The sequence below is a fragment of the Bos grunniens genome, chromosome 10 (assembly GCF_055505025.1).
Source record: "Bos grunniens cultivar Pamir isolate PY7600 chromosome 10, Bosgru_T2T1.0, whole genome shotgun sequence".
NCBI lineage: Eukaryota > Metazoa > Chordata > Mammalia > Artiodactyla > Bovidae > Bos > Bos grunniens.
The window spans coordinates 99,345,515-99,360,420 of NC_141174.1; positions in this window are offsets into that span (position 1 = coordinate 99,345,515).

Consider the following 14,906-nt stretch of genomic DNA (forward strand, 5'->3'; position numbering starts at 1 on the left):
ATAACAAAAGAGAAAGTACTCTCATCAGTAAGTTCTGCCTTTAAAAGCATGTATGCCCTCGAATACCTGCAATAGGGCTTACAAATGAGAAGTCCTTGTTCAAATTAAGCTGCATGCATCATGTGTCAAAGTTAAAATAAGCAATCGCAAATTACAAAGACAGAATAAAGATATTCTGTCATTTTGGTACAGGTAGTGGGGAAAGTATGAAAGCAAAAGAGATCATATATCAACAGTCTCACTGTTGTATAGTTATTGAACCTTCGTAAGCAGGAATTCCCAAGTGATTACTCAGTGCTGAAGGTCCAGACTTATTACATAAAGTATCTATCAAAGCCAAGATGATGATTGATAAGCAACTTCTGTGTGATTAATAGGTACAGGAGTACAAAGCAAAGGAGATTTAAAAAGCCAATGGGTTTTATTGATAGAGTCAACCTCAATTCTCAACAAGGCAAAATACTCATTTAATCAGCAACCCAGTAAGCTGCTTAGAAAAATACTTCTCTGCCCCAGGTGAAAAACTAGCACGAGCTTGTACACGATAGCACATTTAACAAATTCATTCATGACATTCAATAAGAAAATTATTTCTCAAAAGCAACTAAATCAAGATTGTCCTTTAATGGAAGAACAGGGTTTTATCTCATCTAGAAAACCTCTTGAGTTCAGTTGAAAAAATACACTGAAGCTGCTATAGATTAAATTAAGAATGCAAAACCAATACAATATTGTAAAGTAATTAGCCTCCAATTAAAATAAATAAATTTAAATTAAAAAACAAAAAAATAAAATAAACATTAAACTAAAAAAAAAAAAGAATGAGCTGCATACACAGTGCTAATCCAAGTAATTCCTCCTGTTTGTTGTTCTGTGTGCATGTGTATGTCTTAGGGCAGCCAGATTTAGCAAGTAAAAATACAGAACACCCAGTAAAATTTGATTTCAGATAAAAACAGATAAAATTTATTATGTGTAAGATTATCTATTGTTTATCTGAAATTCAAATTTAACTAGGCTTCCTATACTTTGTCTGCCAAACTAGCACGCCTATGTATGTATGTCTCTGTGTATGCAGTTGTCTTGTTGTAACTACTGTTTTTTTTAACACAAGAACAGCTAATATTTACATAGATCATATCCTTATAACTACAGAGTTTAGAGCAGGAAGATCCATAGACATAATGTAGTTTAATAATTTTATTCTATAATTAAGCAAACTGAGATGCAAACAAATTAAATGATTTGTCAAAATCCCACAGCTAGTTAATATTCAGAGAAAACTAGAATACAGTTGTCCTGGATCCCATTTCTTTCTAACACTATATATTTTCTCTCTTAAGTCTGAACTACTAATTGGTTTTTCAGCAACAAATCTGGGCCAGACTGATGACTTCATTAAGACAGATACACCTATTTAGGCATCATTTTTGTTTCTGCATATGGGATAAAATACATACAAACACATACATAGCTGCAAGGAGAGTTTCAAGGCAACACGTCATATAGAAAGAACATCTGTTGCTGGAGGCTTCCCAGAATCCAAGCCTCCTTTAAATATTAGCACCCAAAATTCATTGTAGGAAAGGACCCTAGCCCACTGAATACAGTCTGATAGAGCTATTGATTGGAACATCTTTCCCAGTCATTAAGTGAACATATGACCCACTCAACAAGCTAAGCCAGTTGACAATTTTCATTCCCAGACCCCTGCTAGACTTCAGTTTTAATTTTGAGGCAAGTAGCCAAGGGATCGGAGAAGGCAACGGCACCCAAATCCAATACTCTTGCCTGGAAAATCCCATGGACGGAGAAGCCTGGTAGGCTGCAGTCCACGGGGTTGCGAAGAGTCAGACACAACTGAGCAACTTCACTTTCACTTTTCACTTTCACGCATTGGAGAAGGAAATGGCAACCCACTCCAGTGTTCTTGCCTGGAGAATCCCAGGGACAGCGGAGCCTGGTGGGCTGCCGTCTATGGGGTCTCACAGAGTCGGACACGACTGAAACAACTTAGCAGCAGAACCAGCAGCCAAAGGATGATTCCTCCAATCCTACCCCACCCAGACAATGAGATGGTTTCAGGGCATTTGTTACAGTGGAAATGATGAAGCAAGTTCTTACCTCCAAGACCTTTTAAAGTTAATTAATTCCTTCTGTATAAAGCCAGGTTCTTCAGCTCTTTCATAGTCTTCCAGTAAGTCACCTGTTTAGCTAATAGAAGCAGAGTTGGCTTCTGGCTTCTATTGCTTTCAACCAAGGAACTGTGATTAAGAAACAATATATGCACACTTCAAAAAGAAATTGAATTGTAATGTTGATATGCAAATAACTTTTAGCATTATAGGCAATCCAATAACTGAGAGGTGCAAAAGAAAGAATACTGAGTCACTGAAAAATTTAAATATATTAAATGTATATGTTATATTTTATATATTTTATTTGAGTGATTTTAAAATTAATCTAAAATGTTCAATTGCAAAAAGTCAAAATCAAACTGTTATGTAGATTATTAATAAACTTCCAAAAATTTAAATGTAAAAATTTGAACTATAAAGATTATAGAACAAACATAGGAGAAAATTGTTTTTAACCTTGAGTTAGACCAAGATTTCTTGAAAAGTCACAAAAAGCATAAACCATACAAAGAAAATAGTGATAAACTGGTCCTCACCAAAACTGTAAATTTTGTTCTTTAAAAGATACTGTTCAGGAAGTGGAAAGACAAGCCACAAACCGCAGACTGGGAGTAAAGATTTGTAAAAAAGTATATATACATATAAATATATGTATATATATACGTGTGTGTTTGCATTAGCCCGTGCACTCAGTCGCTAAGTCGTGTCTGACTCTTTGCGATCCCAAGGGCTGTAGTCCATCAGGTTCCTTTGTCCATAGGATTTTCCAGGAAAGAATACTGGAGGGGGTTGCTATTTCCTCTTCCAGGGGACCTTCCCTACCCAGGGATTAAACTTGTGTCTCTTGTGTCTCCTGCATTAGTAGGCAGATTCTTTACCAGGGGCTAAATCACTGCAGATGGTGACTGCAGCCATGAAATTAAAAGACGCTTACTCCTTGGAAGGAAAGTTATGACCAACCTAGATAGCATATTCAAAAGCAGAGACATTACTTTGCCAACAAAGGTCCATCTAGTCAAGGCTATGGTTTTTCCTGTGGTCATGTATGGATGTGAGAGTTGGACTGTGAAGAAGGCTGAGTGCTGAAGAATTGATGCTTTTGAACTTTGGTGTTGGAGAAGACTCTTGAGAGTCCCTTGGACTGCAAGGAGATACAACCAGTCCATTATGAAGTAGATCAGTCCTGGGATTTCTTTGGAAGGACTGATGCTAAAGCTGAAACTCAAGTACTTCGGCCACCCTCATGCAAAGAGTTGATCATTGGAAAAGACTGTGATGCTGGGAGGGATTGGGGGCAGGAGGAGAAGGGGACGACAGAGGATGAGATGGGTGGATGGCATCACTGACTCGACGGACGTGAGTCTGAGTGAACTCCGGGAGTTGGTGATGGACAGGGAGGCCTGGCGTGCTGCGATTCATGGGGTCACAAAGAGTCGGACACGACTGAGCGACTGAACTGAACTGAACTGAAGAAATAGATTTAAGGGACTAGATCTGATAGACAGAGTGCCTGATGAACTATGGACAGAGGTATGTGACATTGTACAGGAGACAGGAATCAAGATTATCCCCAAGAAAAAGAAATGCAAAAAAGCAAAAATGGCTGTCTGAGGAGGCCTTAAAAATAGCTATGATAAGAAGGGAAACAAAAAGCAAAGGAGAAAAGGAAAGATATAAGCATCTGAATGCAGAATTCCAAAAAATAGCAAGGAAAGATAAGAAAGCCTTCCTCGGCGATCAATGAAAAGAAATAGAGGAAAACAATAGAATGGGAAAGACTAGAGATTTCTTCAAGAATATTAGAGATACCAAGGGAACATTTCATGCCAAGATGGGCTTAATAAAGGACAGAAATAGTATGGACCTAACAGAAGCAGAAGATATTAAGAAGAGGTGGTAAGAATACACAGAACTGCACAAAAAAGATCTTCATGACCCAAATAATCACGATGGTGTAATCACTCACCTAGAACCAGGCATCCTAGAATGTGAAGCCAAGTGGGCCTTAGGAAGCATCACTATGAACAAAGCTAGTGGAGGTGATGGAATTCCGGTTGAGCTATTTCGAATCCTGAAAGATGACGCTGCGAAAGTGCTGCACTCAATATGCTAGCACATTTGGAAAACTCAGCAGTGACTACAGGACTGGAAAAGGTCAGTTTTCATTCCAGTCCCAAAGAAAGGCAATGCCAAAGAATGCTCAAGCTACCCCACAATTGCACTCATCTCACATGCTAGTAAAGTGACGCTTAAAATTCTCCAAGCCAGGCTTCAGTAATATGTGAACTGTGAACTTCCAGATGTTCAAGCTGGTTTTAGAAAAGGCAGAGGAACCAGAGATCACATTGCCAACATCTGCTGGATCATTGAAAAGGCAAGAGAGTTCCAGAAAAATATCTATTTCTGCTTGATTGACTATGCCAAAGCCTTTGACTATGTGGATCACAATAAACCATGGAAAATTCTGAAAGAGATGGGAATACCAGACCACCTGACCTGCCTTTTGAGAAACCTGTATGCAGGTCGGGAAGCAACAGTTAGAACTGTCCAGTTAGAACTGTACATGGAACAACAGACTGGTTCCAAATAGGAAAAGGAGTACGTCAAGGCTGTATATTGTCACCCTGCTTATTTAACTTCTATGCAGACTAAGTACATCATGAGAAACACTGGGCTGGAGAAAGCACAAGCTGGAATCAAGATTGCCAGGAGAAACATCAATAACCTCAGATACACAGATGACACCACCCTTATGGCAGAAAGTGAAGAAGAACTAAAAATCCTCTTGATGAAAGTGAAAGAGCGGAGTGAAAAAGTTGGCTTAAAGCTCAACATTCAGAAAACTAAGATCATGGCATCTGGTCCAATCACTTCATGGGAAATAGGTGGGGAAACAGTGGAAACAGTGTCAGACTTTATTTTTCTGGGCTCCAAAATCACTGCAGATGGTGACTGCAGCCATGAAATTAAAAGACGCTTACTCCTTGGAAGGAAAGTTATGACCAACCTAGACAGCATATTAAAAAGCAGAGACATTACTTTGCCAGCAAAGATCCGTCTAGTCAAGGCTATGGTTTTTCCAGTAGTCATGTATGGATGTGAGAGTTGGACTATAAAGAAAGCTGAGCACCAAAGAATTGATGCTTTTGAACTGTGGTGTTGGAGAAGACTCTTGAGAATCCCTTGGACTGCAAGGAGGTCCAACCAGTGTTCACTGGAAGGACTGATGTTGAAGCTGAAACTCCAATACTTTGGCCACCTCATGCAAAGAGCTGACTCATTGGAAAAGACTCTGATGCTGGGAGGGATTGGGGGCAGGAGGAGAAGGGGACGACAGAGGATGAGATGGCTGGATGGCATCACCGACTCAGTGGACATGGGTTTGGGTGGACTCTGTCATTGGTGATGGACAGGGAGGCCTGGAGTGCTGTGGTTCATGGGGTTGCAAAGAGTCGGACATGACTGAGGGACTGAACTGAACTGAACTGAACTGAACATGGTAAAGAATCTGCCTGCAATGAAGGAGATCTGGGTTCAATTCCTGGGTTGGGAAGATCCCCTGGAGGAGGGCTTGGTAACACACTCCAGTATTCTTGGCCTGGAGAATCTCCATGGACAGAGAAGCCCAGAGTTGGACATAACTGAAGTGACTAAGCAGTATATATATATATTTAAAACTTGTAGCCAGAATATTTAACAAAATCTCTCAAAACTCTCAAAACTGTAGAAAAATAACAAAAATCAGAAAAGATTTGAATAGACACTTTACCAAAGAAAATACCCATATGCAAGTGAGCATATGAAAATATGTTCAATATCACTAATTATTAGAAAAGTACAAACTAAAAACACAATGGAAAAAAATTTCACAACCAAAAGGAGCCTAAGGATTTATGACAACTTAATATAATTTGTTATTCTACACAGCATCCTAGAATCTGGGAAAGAGTCTAAGAAAATCTAAATAAAGGGATAATAAATAAATAAATCTAAATAAGGAAATCTACATAAATTATGGACTTTGGTTAATGATAATATATTCAATATAGTCATTATTGTAGCAAATGTGCTATACTAGTATAAGACATTACTAATAGGAGAAACGGGGTGCACAGTATATGGAACCTTCCTGTATTTCAGTAAATCAAAATTTTTCAGTCAATCAAAGGCTGTTCTAAATAATTAAGCCTATGAAACACACACACACAACTATTAGAATGGTTAAAATTAAGAGTGACTATAGCAAGTTTTGATGAAGACATTGAGTTATAAGCACTCTTATGTACTATTGGCAGGGATGTAAAATAGACAACTTTGTAAAAGAGTTTGAAAAAACAGATATCTAACTTAAAAATATAAACCTGTATCCAGAATATATTTTTAAAAACTTTTACAATGCATTAGTAAGAAGACAACAACTGAAAAATGAACAGAAGATCTGAACAAATACTTAACCAAAGAAAGTATACAAATGCCAATAAGTACATGAAAATTAATGAACAGCATTACCCATTAGGAAAACACAAATTAATAACCACAACAAAATATCACTACGCCACTAAAATGGCTAAATTTTTAAAAGAACTATGATGCCAGTCACTGGTAAGGGTGCAGAGCAACTAGAATTCTCATCTACTGTTGGTAGAAGTACAAAATAGGATAATAGTATAACCTGTATGGAAAAGAGATTGCTAATTTCACATGAGGATGAATATACATTTACCATATGAGTCAACAATTCCTCTTGTGGGTATTTATCCAAGAGAAATGAAAACATATGTCCATACAAATTCTTTTTTGTGAATGCTTACAGCAGCTTGGTTCTAACAGTTGGAATCTAGAAACAATCCAAATGTGTAACAACAAATAAATGAATTGAATGGATAAGCAAACTGTAGTATACCATGCAATGGAATTTTAATCAGAAATAAAAGGATGAAATATTGATACATGTAAAAATACAAATGAATCTCAAGACTATTATGCTAAGTAAAAGAAGCTGGACAGTAAAAGTGATATACTATATGCTTTCTCTATGTGACCTTCTGGAAAAACCAAAACCATAGGGATGGAAATCATACCAATGATTATCAGAGGCTGAAGGACAGGAGAGGAGACTGACTGCAAAGGGGTCACTTTTTGTGTTGATGAAAACGTTACATATTTTGATTACAGTGGTGGTTATACATTTGGCAAAACTCAACAAACCAGTCAAATGAGAAGAACAAATTTTATTTTATGTGAAGAATACCACTAAATTCCTTTTAAAAATTGAGGCAAACAGAAATTAAAAAAAAAAACAACAACAACACAGTTCCCAGAGAGATGTTAAAAAGAGTCTGATATATGTCAATGCAAACATAAAGGCTTTCCCAAGGTACTAAAACTGAATGATTAGTGGTAAAGGAGAGAAGCGATTATGTACACAGTGTTTGAAGTAGAGAGTGAAGTACGTACAGAGGATTGCTGGTAGCAGGAAATACGGTACACCCTGGTCTGGGAAAATGACAGGGAGCTACAGTGGCTGGGCACAGAACACAGTGCCAGACAGAGACATGAACAAATTTCACAGCTTCGGGTGTAAAAGAGGGGGCGCAGGTTTCCAGCTTACTGAATGGAATGGACAAGGTGCCTCTCCTAACGAGGGAAAGCAGCTTTGCAAGAGAAGATCATGAGGTTGTTCTTATGTGGAATGAAAGTTTTCCTCCAGGTGCTACAAATATGACAAGTAAGGCAACTGGAGAGTTGAGGTTAAACCATATGAAAATACTAATATTGAACCACTGTGACCTATAAAAGGTAACTTCTATGTTTGGATCTAGTAAGTTCCTAGAGCTCCTATCCAGCCAAGAGTGATACCATTGCCTTCATTTAAAAAAAAAAAAAAAGCAAACACTGACTATTCTTCAAGCAAAATTATTATAGCAACTACACTTTTAATGTAGAACCAGTAACAAAGAATATGTAAGTTTCAAAGTTGCATATGATGTGAAATATATTTATGCATCATATATTTTCAGCAATAGTTATTAATCATTTTATTTTGAAACAAATTAAAGAAATTATGATCCACCACAGAAGCTGATATAAATAACTAAAGGCTTTTGGAAAAGAAGCCGCCATTGGATATTTGTTGAAAAATAAATTATTCAAGTATGGCTCACAGTTGCTCCTCTGAGATCAGTTAACTCCTTCTATAAGTCAAACTTCAGATTCCAAAGACTCAAATATGCTATAAAATTCCTTCTGTTGTAACATTTGTGCAAAATTTTACCAGTTACTATTCAACTGTAGGTAAGCAAATGCAATCTAATCACCAACTGTAACAGCAATAGGTTTCAGGAGATAACTAATAGGTTCCCAATCAATAGGAAAGAATATAAAAAAGAATATATATATATAATATACATACACACACATATACTATATATTGTCATACATATACACATATGTATACATAAGTGTGCACATATATGTTGTCATACATATATATGTACACATAAGTGTATAAGTGTATGTGTGTGTGTGTAGGGCTTCCCAGGTGGCACTTGTGGTAAAGAACCTACCTGACTGTGCAGGAGATGTAAGAGACTCAGGTTTGATCCCTGGGTCAGGAAGACTGCTTGGAGGAGAGTAGGGCAACCCACTCCAGTATTCTTGCTTGGAGAACCCCTTGAACAGAGGAGCCTCATCAATTACAGTGCATAGGGTCACATAGAGTCAGACATGACTGAAGCGACTCAGCATGCACACACACAAAACCACAAATACATATGACTGAACTGAACTGATAATTGATGTACAATGCTGTGTTAATTTCTGCTATTCAGCAAAGTGATTCAGTTCAGTTGCTCAGTCGTATTCAACTCTTTGCGACCCCAAGGGCTGCAACATGCCAGGCTTCCCTGTCCATCACCAACACCTGGAGCATGCTCAAACGCATGTCCATCAAGTCGGTGATGCCATCCAACCATCTCATCCTCTGTCACCCCCTTCTCCTGCCTTCAATCTTTCCCAGCATCAGGGTCTTTTCTAATGAGTCAGCTCTTTGCATCAGGTGGCCAAAGTATTGGAGCTTCAGCTTCAGCATCAGTCCTTCCAATGAATATTTAGGACTCATTTCCTTTAGGATGGGCTGGTTGGATCTCCTTTCTGTCCAAGGGACTGTCAAGAGTCTTCTCCAACACCACAGTTCAAAAGCATCAATACTTCAATGCTCAGCTTTCTTTTTGGTCCGACTCTTAGATCCATCCATGACTAGTGGAAAAACCATAGCTTTGACTCTATGGATCTTTGTCAGCAAAGTAATGTCTTTGCTTTTTAATATGCTGTCTAGGTTGGTCATAGCCTTTCTTCCAAAGAGTCTTTTAATTTCATGGCTGCAGTCAACATCTGCAATGATTCTGGAGCCCAAGAAAATAAAGCCTGTCACTGTTTCCATTGCTTGCCCATCTATTAGCCATGAAGCGATGAGACCAGATGCCATGATCTTCGTTTTTTGAATGTTGAGTTTTCAGCCAGCTTTTTCACTTGCCTCTTTCACTTTCATCAAGAGGCTCTTTCGTTCCTCTTCACTTTCTGCCATAAGGGTGGTGTCATCTGCATACCTGAGGTATTGACATCAACTCTACCTCAGTTAAAAGAAAAACGATGGAAGAGTAGGAAGATCCTGAGTGTACCTTCTGCCATGGACACACCAAACCACAACTTCACATAGAACAACTGTATGTGTGAATGACTGCATGTGAGCATGCCCAGTTGCTCAGGTGCGTCCAACTCTTTGCAACCCTATGGACAGTAGCCTGCCACGCTGCTCTGTCCATGGGATTCTCCAGGCAAGAATACTGGAGTAGGTTGCCATTTCCTACTCCAGAGGATCTTCCCGAAACAGGGATTGAACCCACATCTCCTGCATCTCCTGCATTGGCAGGTGGATTCTTTACCACTGAGCCACCTAGGAAGCCCAAATGACCTGGAGACTACCAAAACAGTTCTACAACTAAGGATATAAAGAAAAGACTATATCGAGATGGGTAGGACAAGGCAGAGATGTGCTATAGTTTGAACTGATACCTGTGGTGTGGTGACCCATACACTAGAGGGATATCACAAGCTTGGAGGTCCCCACTGAGGAGTGAGGAGTCTGAGGCCCAAGTCAGGCTCCCAGCTCAGGGTACCTGCACCAGGAAGATGAGCCCCCATAATGTCTGGCTATGAAAATTAGCAGAGCTTACATCCAGGAAAGCTGGATGTAACCCATCCAGTTGGGTTAACCCAGGTTTAACCCATCCACCTGGGCTAACCCCTCCAAAGCAACCTCTACCCAGCCTCACTCAGCAGTGCATCTCAGCCAGCACCAAGGTTCCTCCAAACTTGCTCTGCCCAACCCAGCAGGTGGTCCTGACCAGCACTGCCTCTAAAACAGCTTTCACTTCCGGGGCCCAGCCTTGCACTCCAGCAAGGCCACCACAACAGTTGCAGCCAGGCATCACAGCCACTTACACGGAGTAGCGGCTCTGTGCATCCCTGCACCTGCAGTAGTCTTGGCCAGGCCTCCTAGCTAACCAGACTGAGGACAAGTCCTGCCCACCAGGACACCCGCCACAATCACGTGCAAGCTTCAAAGCCAGCCGACCTGGGAGCCGATCACGTCTACCAGCAGCAACCATACCAGGTGTGTGCAGGCAGCCCACACAGAGTAGACCCCTAATGTTAATCAGAAATGATATGTACACCCTCCAGTTCACTGCAATATATTTACAATAGCCAAGATACAGAAGCAACCCAAGTGTCCACAGATGGATGAATGGATAAAGAGTATGTGGTTACATTATACAATGGAATATTTACTCAGTCATAAAAAGCAATGAAATCTTTACAACAGCAACAGCATGGATGGACTTATAGAAGCCAGAGAAAGACAAATACCATGTGATCTCACTAATATGTGAAATCCAAAATACAGAACAAACAAAACAGAAAAAGACTCACAGAATAACTGGTGGTTGCAGAAGAGGCAGTTTGAGGACTTGGGTGAAATAGGTGGAGTGTAAGAGGTATAAACCCACAGTTATAAAATAAATAGGTCATGGGGATCTAATGTAAAGTAAAGGAATACAGTCAGTAATATTCTGATAACTTGTATGGTGACAGAAGGTTACTAAACTGATTGTGGTGGTCATTTGTAATGTATACAAATGTTGACTCACAGTTACACACCTGAAACTAATATGGTATTATATGTAAACTATACTTCAATTAAAAGCAAAAAAGAGAGACTATTAATAAAGGGAAACACAAATGCATTAAATCAGAAGCATGATGTTTGATCTGTAATTATGCCATTTTCATTATACAAAGATGAGGAATATATCACAAGTCACATTTGAAAACTAAGATTCATTTTTGACTTGTAATATTTTGTCTCTCTCCATCTGCCACAACTACTGTGCTTCAAATCATTGTAGAGTTAAAACTGTCTAAAGGTGTCAGTCTATATAAACTAGCGTAGCCTGCAAATTTCATATGAGTCTTACCTGAGATTATTTATCTTCTATGTCATTAGAAACTATTTTTATATTACATTAGGGAAGACTTTCGGAGAAGGCAATGGCACCCCACTCTAGTACTCTTGCTTGGCAAATCCCATGGATGGAGGAGCCTGGTGGGCTGCAGTCCATGGGGTTGCTAGGAGTCAGACACGACTGAGCGACTTCACTTTCACTTTTCACTTTCACGCATTGGAGAAGGAAATGGCAACCCACCCCAGTGTTCTTGCCCGGAGAATCCCAGGGACAGGGTAGCCTGGTGGGCTGCCGTCTATGGGGTCGCACAGGGTCGGACACGACTGAAGTGACTTAGCAGCAGCAGCAGCAGCAAGGAAGACTTTTGAATTTCTTTGAGAGATAAGTTTTCAATCTGCTATTCTGTAAGTAACAAGAGAAGTATTAAACCAAAAAGGTAGCAATACTATATAATTTAGCTCTAATTCTTTTGCTATTATGGTCAGCAATTATACATTTCAAATAGAACAAAACTGGAAATCTGGTTATCTGGGTTCTGTCTGCCCAGAGTCGCTTTATGTATTAGTATTTTTCATACCCCTAATAAACTAGCTAACTAAAGGTTATCTAATAATTAAATTTCCTTACATTTCAGAAACTCCATGACATTTTGAAAGTCTGCAAAAATACAAACTTGAAATGATTATATTAGTACTAATTTTCTGTAACTTTTCCACCAAAGTGACTCCAGTGGCAGATATCAAGGTCTCCATAACTACCTCATGGGTTGGTCTTGGGTGTAGCCTGAGGCAGCTACATGAAGCAGGATTTTTAAAAAATTTCTAGATTGATCTTTAAATCCACTCCACATTGCATTTCATAATATAATATATATATTAAGTTGCCCTTAATATAAAAATAATGTGTTTTATAAAACTTAAGGCACAATTCACACTCTAGCAAGGTCTATTATGTTTACTGAATGACACAATATACCCCACAGACCACCTTATAATCCATATCCTGTTTTGAGAAATAAATACCACCAGCAGAAAAAAAGTTCTCTACGCCAAGGTTGACACCTCAAACGTTAAGAAGCTGAGCAGGAAACATGAGTGATCCAGGGCAGTGGTGCAGTAGACTGTGGTGGGGAACATGTCACTCTCTGGATAACCTAAAGCAACAGTTGCTGCTCAAATTCAGTTAGTCTGTTGCCCAGTGTGGCCAAATATTCATCAAGCAGGTGGAAGGAGAATTTTATATAAAATTCCTCCTCTTTGTAAAACAGAATGCATACAAAATAAAACAGGTTAGGTGGCCAGATTTGGGTCAGGTTTTTCTGGTTTTGAGTGCTCAGTTCTAAAGCCTGCTTCAGGAAATGAGTTCAGTTGCGCAAGAGAGAGAGTGTCTCCTTGGGGAATAAAGTAGAAAACATTTTCAGTGGGTCAGAGTGAAGGCTATGGACTTCTGAGGGCAACAGGGAAATTGTCTTCCTTTCAGTTAGATCATTAGAAGCTGAAAAGGCATCAAATTTTCACAATCATCATGGGTAGCTTAGCCTGGAGGCAGAAGGCTGGATCATACAGACTCTAGAGACTGACTTCCAGGTTGATGGGAAAGTTATGTTTGCATTTTACCTTGAAATAATGACGACGTATTTGAAAATCAGGTCAAAAAGCTATGGCATGTAAATGAAATCCATTTAGACCATAGGAGTATTACATATACCAAGCTATGGTACCTATGGCAAATGATGATATGGGGACTTCAACTTTTTCAATAATGTGATAAAGAAAGCAGAGGAGCAATCATAGACATTCAGAAGCTGCTCTGGTACCCACACTTAGTCTATAATATTGATTCACTGAATATTAACAATCTCAAAATCTCATAATTCTCAGACAAGATTACTCTAAGAAGCTTGAGTGCTGAAGAATTGACGCTTTTGAATTGCTGTGCTAGAGAAAACTCCTGAGAGTCCTTTGGACAGCAAAGACATCAAACCGGTCAGTCTTAAAGGAAACCAACCCTGAATACTCATTGGAAGGACTGATGCTGAAGCTGAAGCTCCAATACTTTGGCCACCTGAGGCAAAGAACTGCCTCATTAGAAAAGACCCTGAGGCTGGGAAAGATCAAAGGCAAAAGGAGAAGAAGGAGGCAGAGGATGAGATGGTTGGATAGCATCACCGATTCAGTGGATTTGAACTTGGGAAAACTTTAGGAGATAGTGAGGGAGGCAGAAAGCAGAAACAAAAATCAAGGTCACTTTGGCCACCTGATGGGAAGCGCTGACTCAATGGAAAAGACCCTGATGCTGGGCAAAATTAAGTGTCACCCATAAAATGTCAAACACCTCCATTTCTTGGTTAAGATGAGTGATGGCTACTTTACCAGTCATATCTCTGTGCTCATTCTATTTCCCCCTCCCCACAGATAAGATTTAGATACCCATAGAATTGGTCTCTGCTTTCTGACAGCCAGCTTATAGAAAAACCCAGCTTCCTTAGACCCTCTCCCAAACCTTTTCCTAAAGATGCTCTTTCTAATATCCAGTACATGAACTGAGAACATTCAGATGTTCAAGCTGGATTTAGAAAAGGCAGAGGAACCAGAGACCAAATTGCCAATATCCGTAGGATCATAGAAAAAGCACAGGAATTCCAGAACATCTACTTCTGCTTCATTGACTGTGCCAAATCCTTTGACTGTGTGGGTCACAACAAACTGTGGAAAATTCTCCAAGAGATGGGACGATCAGACCACCTCATCTTCCTCCTGAGAAACCTGTACACTGGTCAAGAAGCAACAGTTAGAACCTGACATGGAACAACAGACTGGTTCAAAATTGGGAAAGGAGTATGTGAAGCTCTAAATTGTCACCCTGCTTACTTAACTTATATGCAGAATACATGCAGAATATGTGAAATGCCAGGCTGAATGAAGCACAATCTGGAATCAAGATTGCCAGGAGAAATATCAATAACCTCAGATATGCAGATGACACCACCCTTATGGTGTCAGAATGCTTCAGAAAGCAAAGAAGAACTAAAAAGCCTCTTGATGAGGGTGAACAAGGATGGTGAAAAAGCTGGCTGGAAAATCAACTGTCAAAAAACTAAGATCACGGCATCCAGTCCCATCACTTCATCGCAAATAGATGGGGAAACAATGTAAACAGTGACAGACTTTATTTTCTTGGGCTCCAAAATCACTGCAGATGGTGACTGCAGCCATGATACCAAAAGACACTTGTTCCTTAGGGA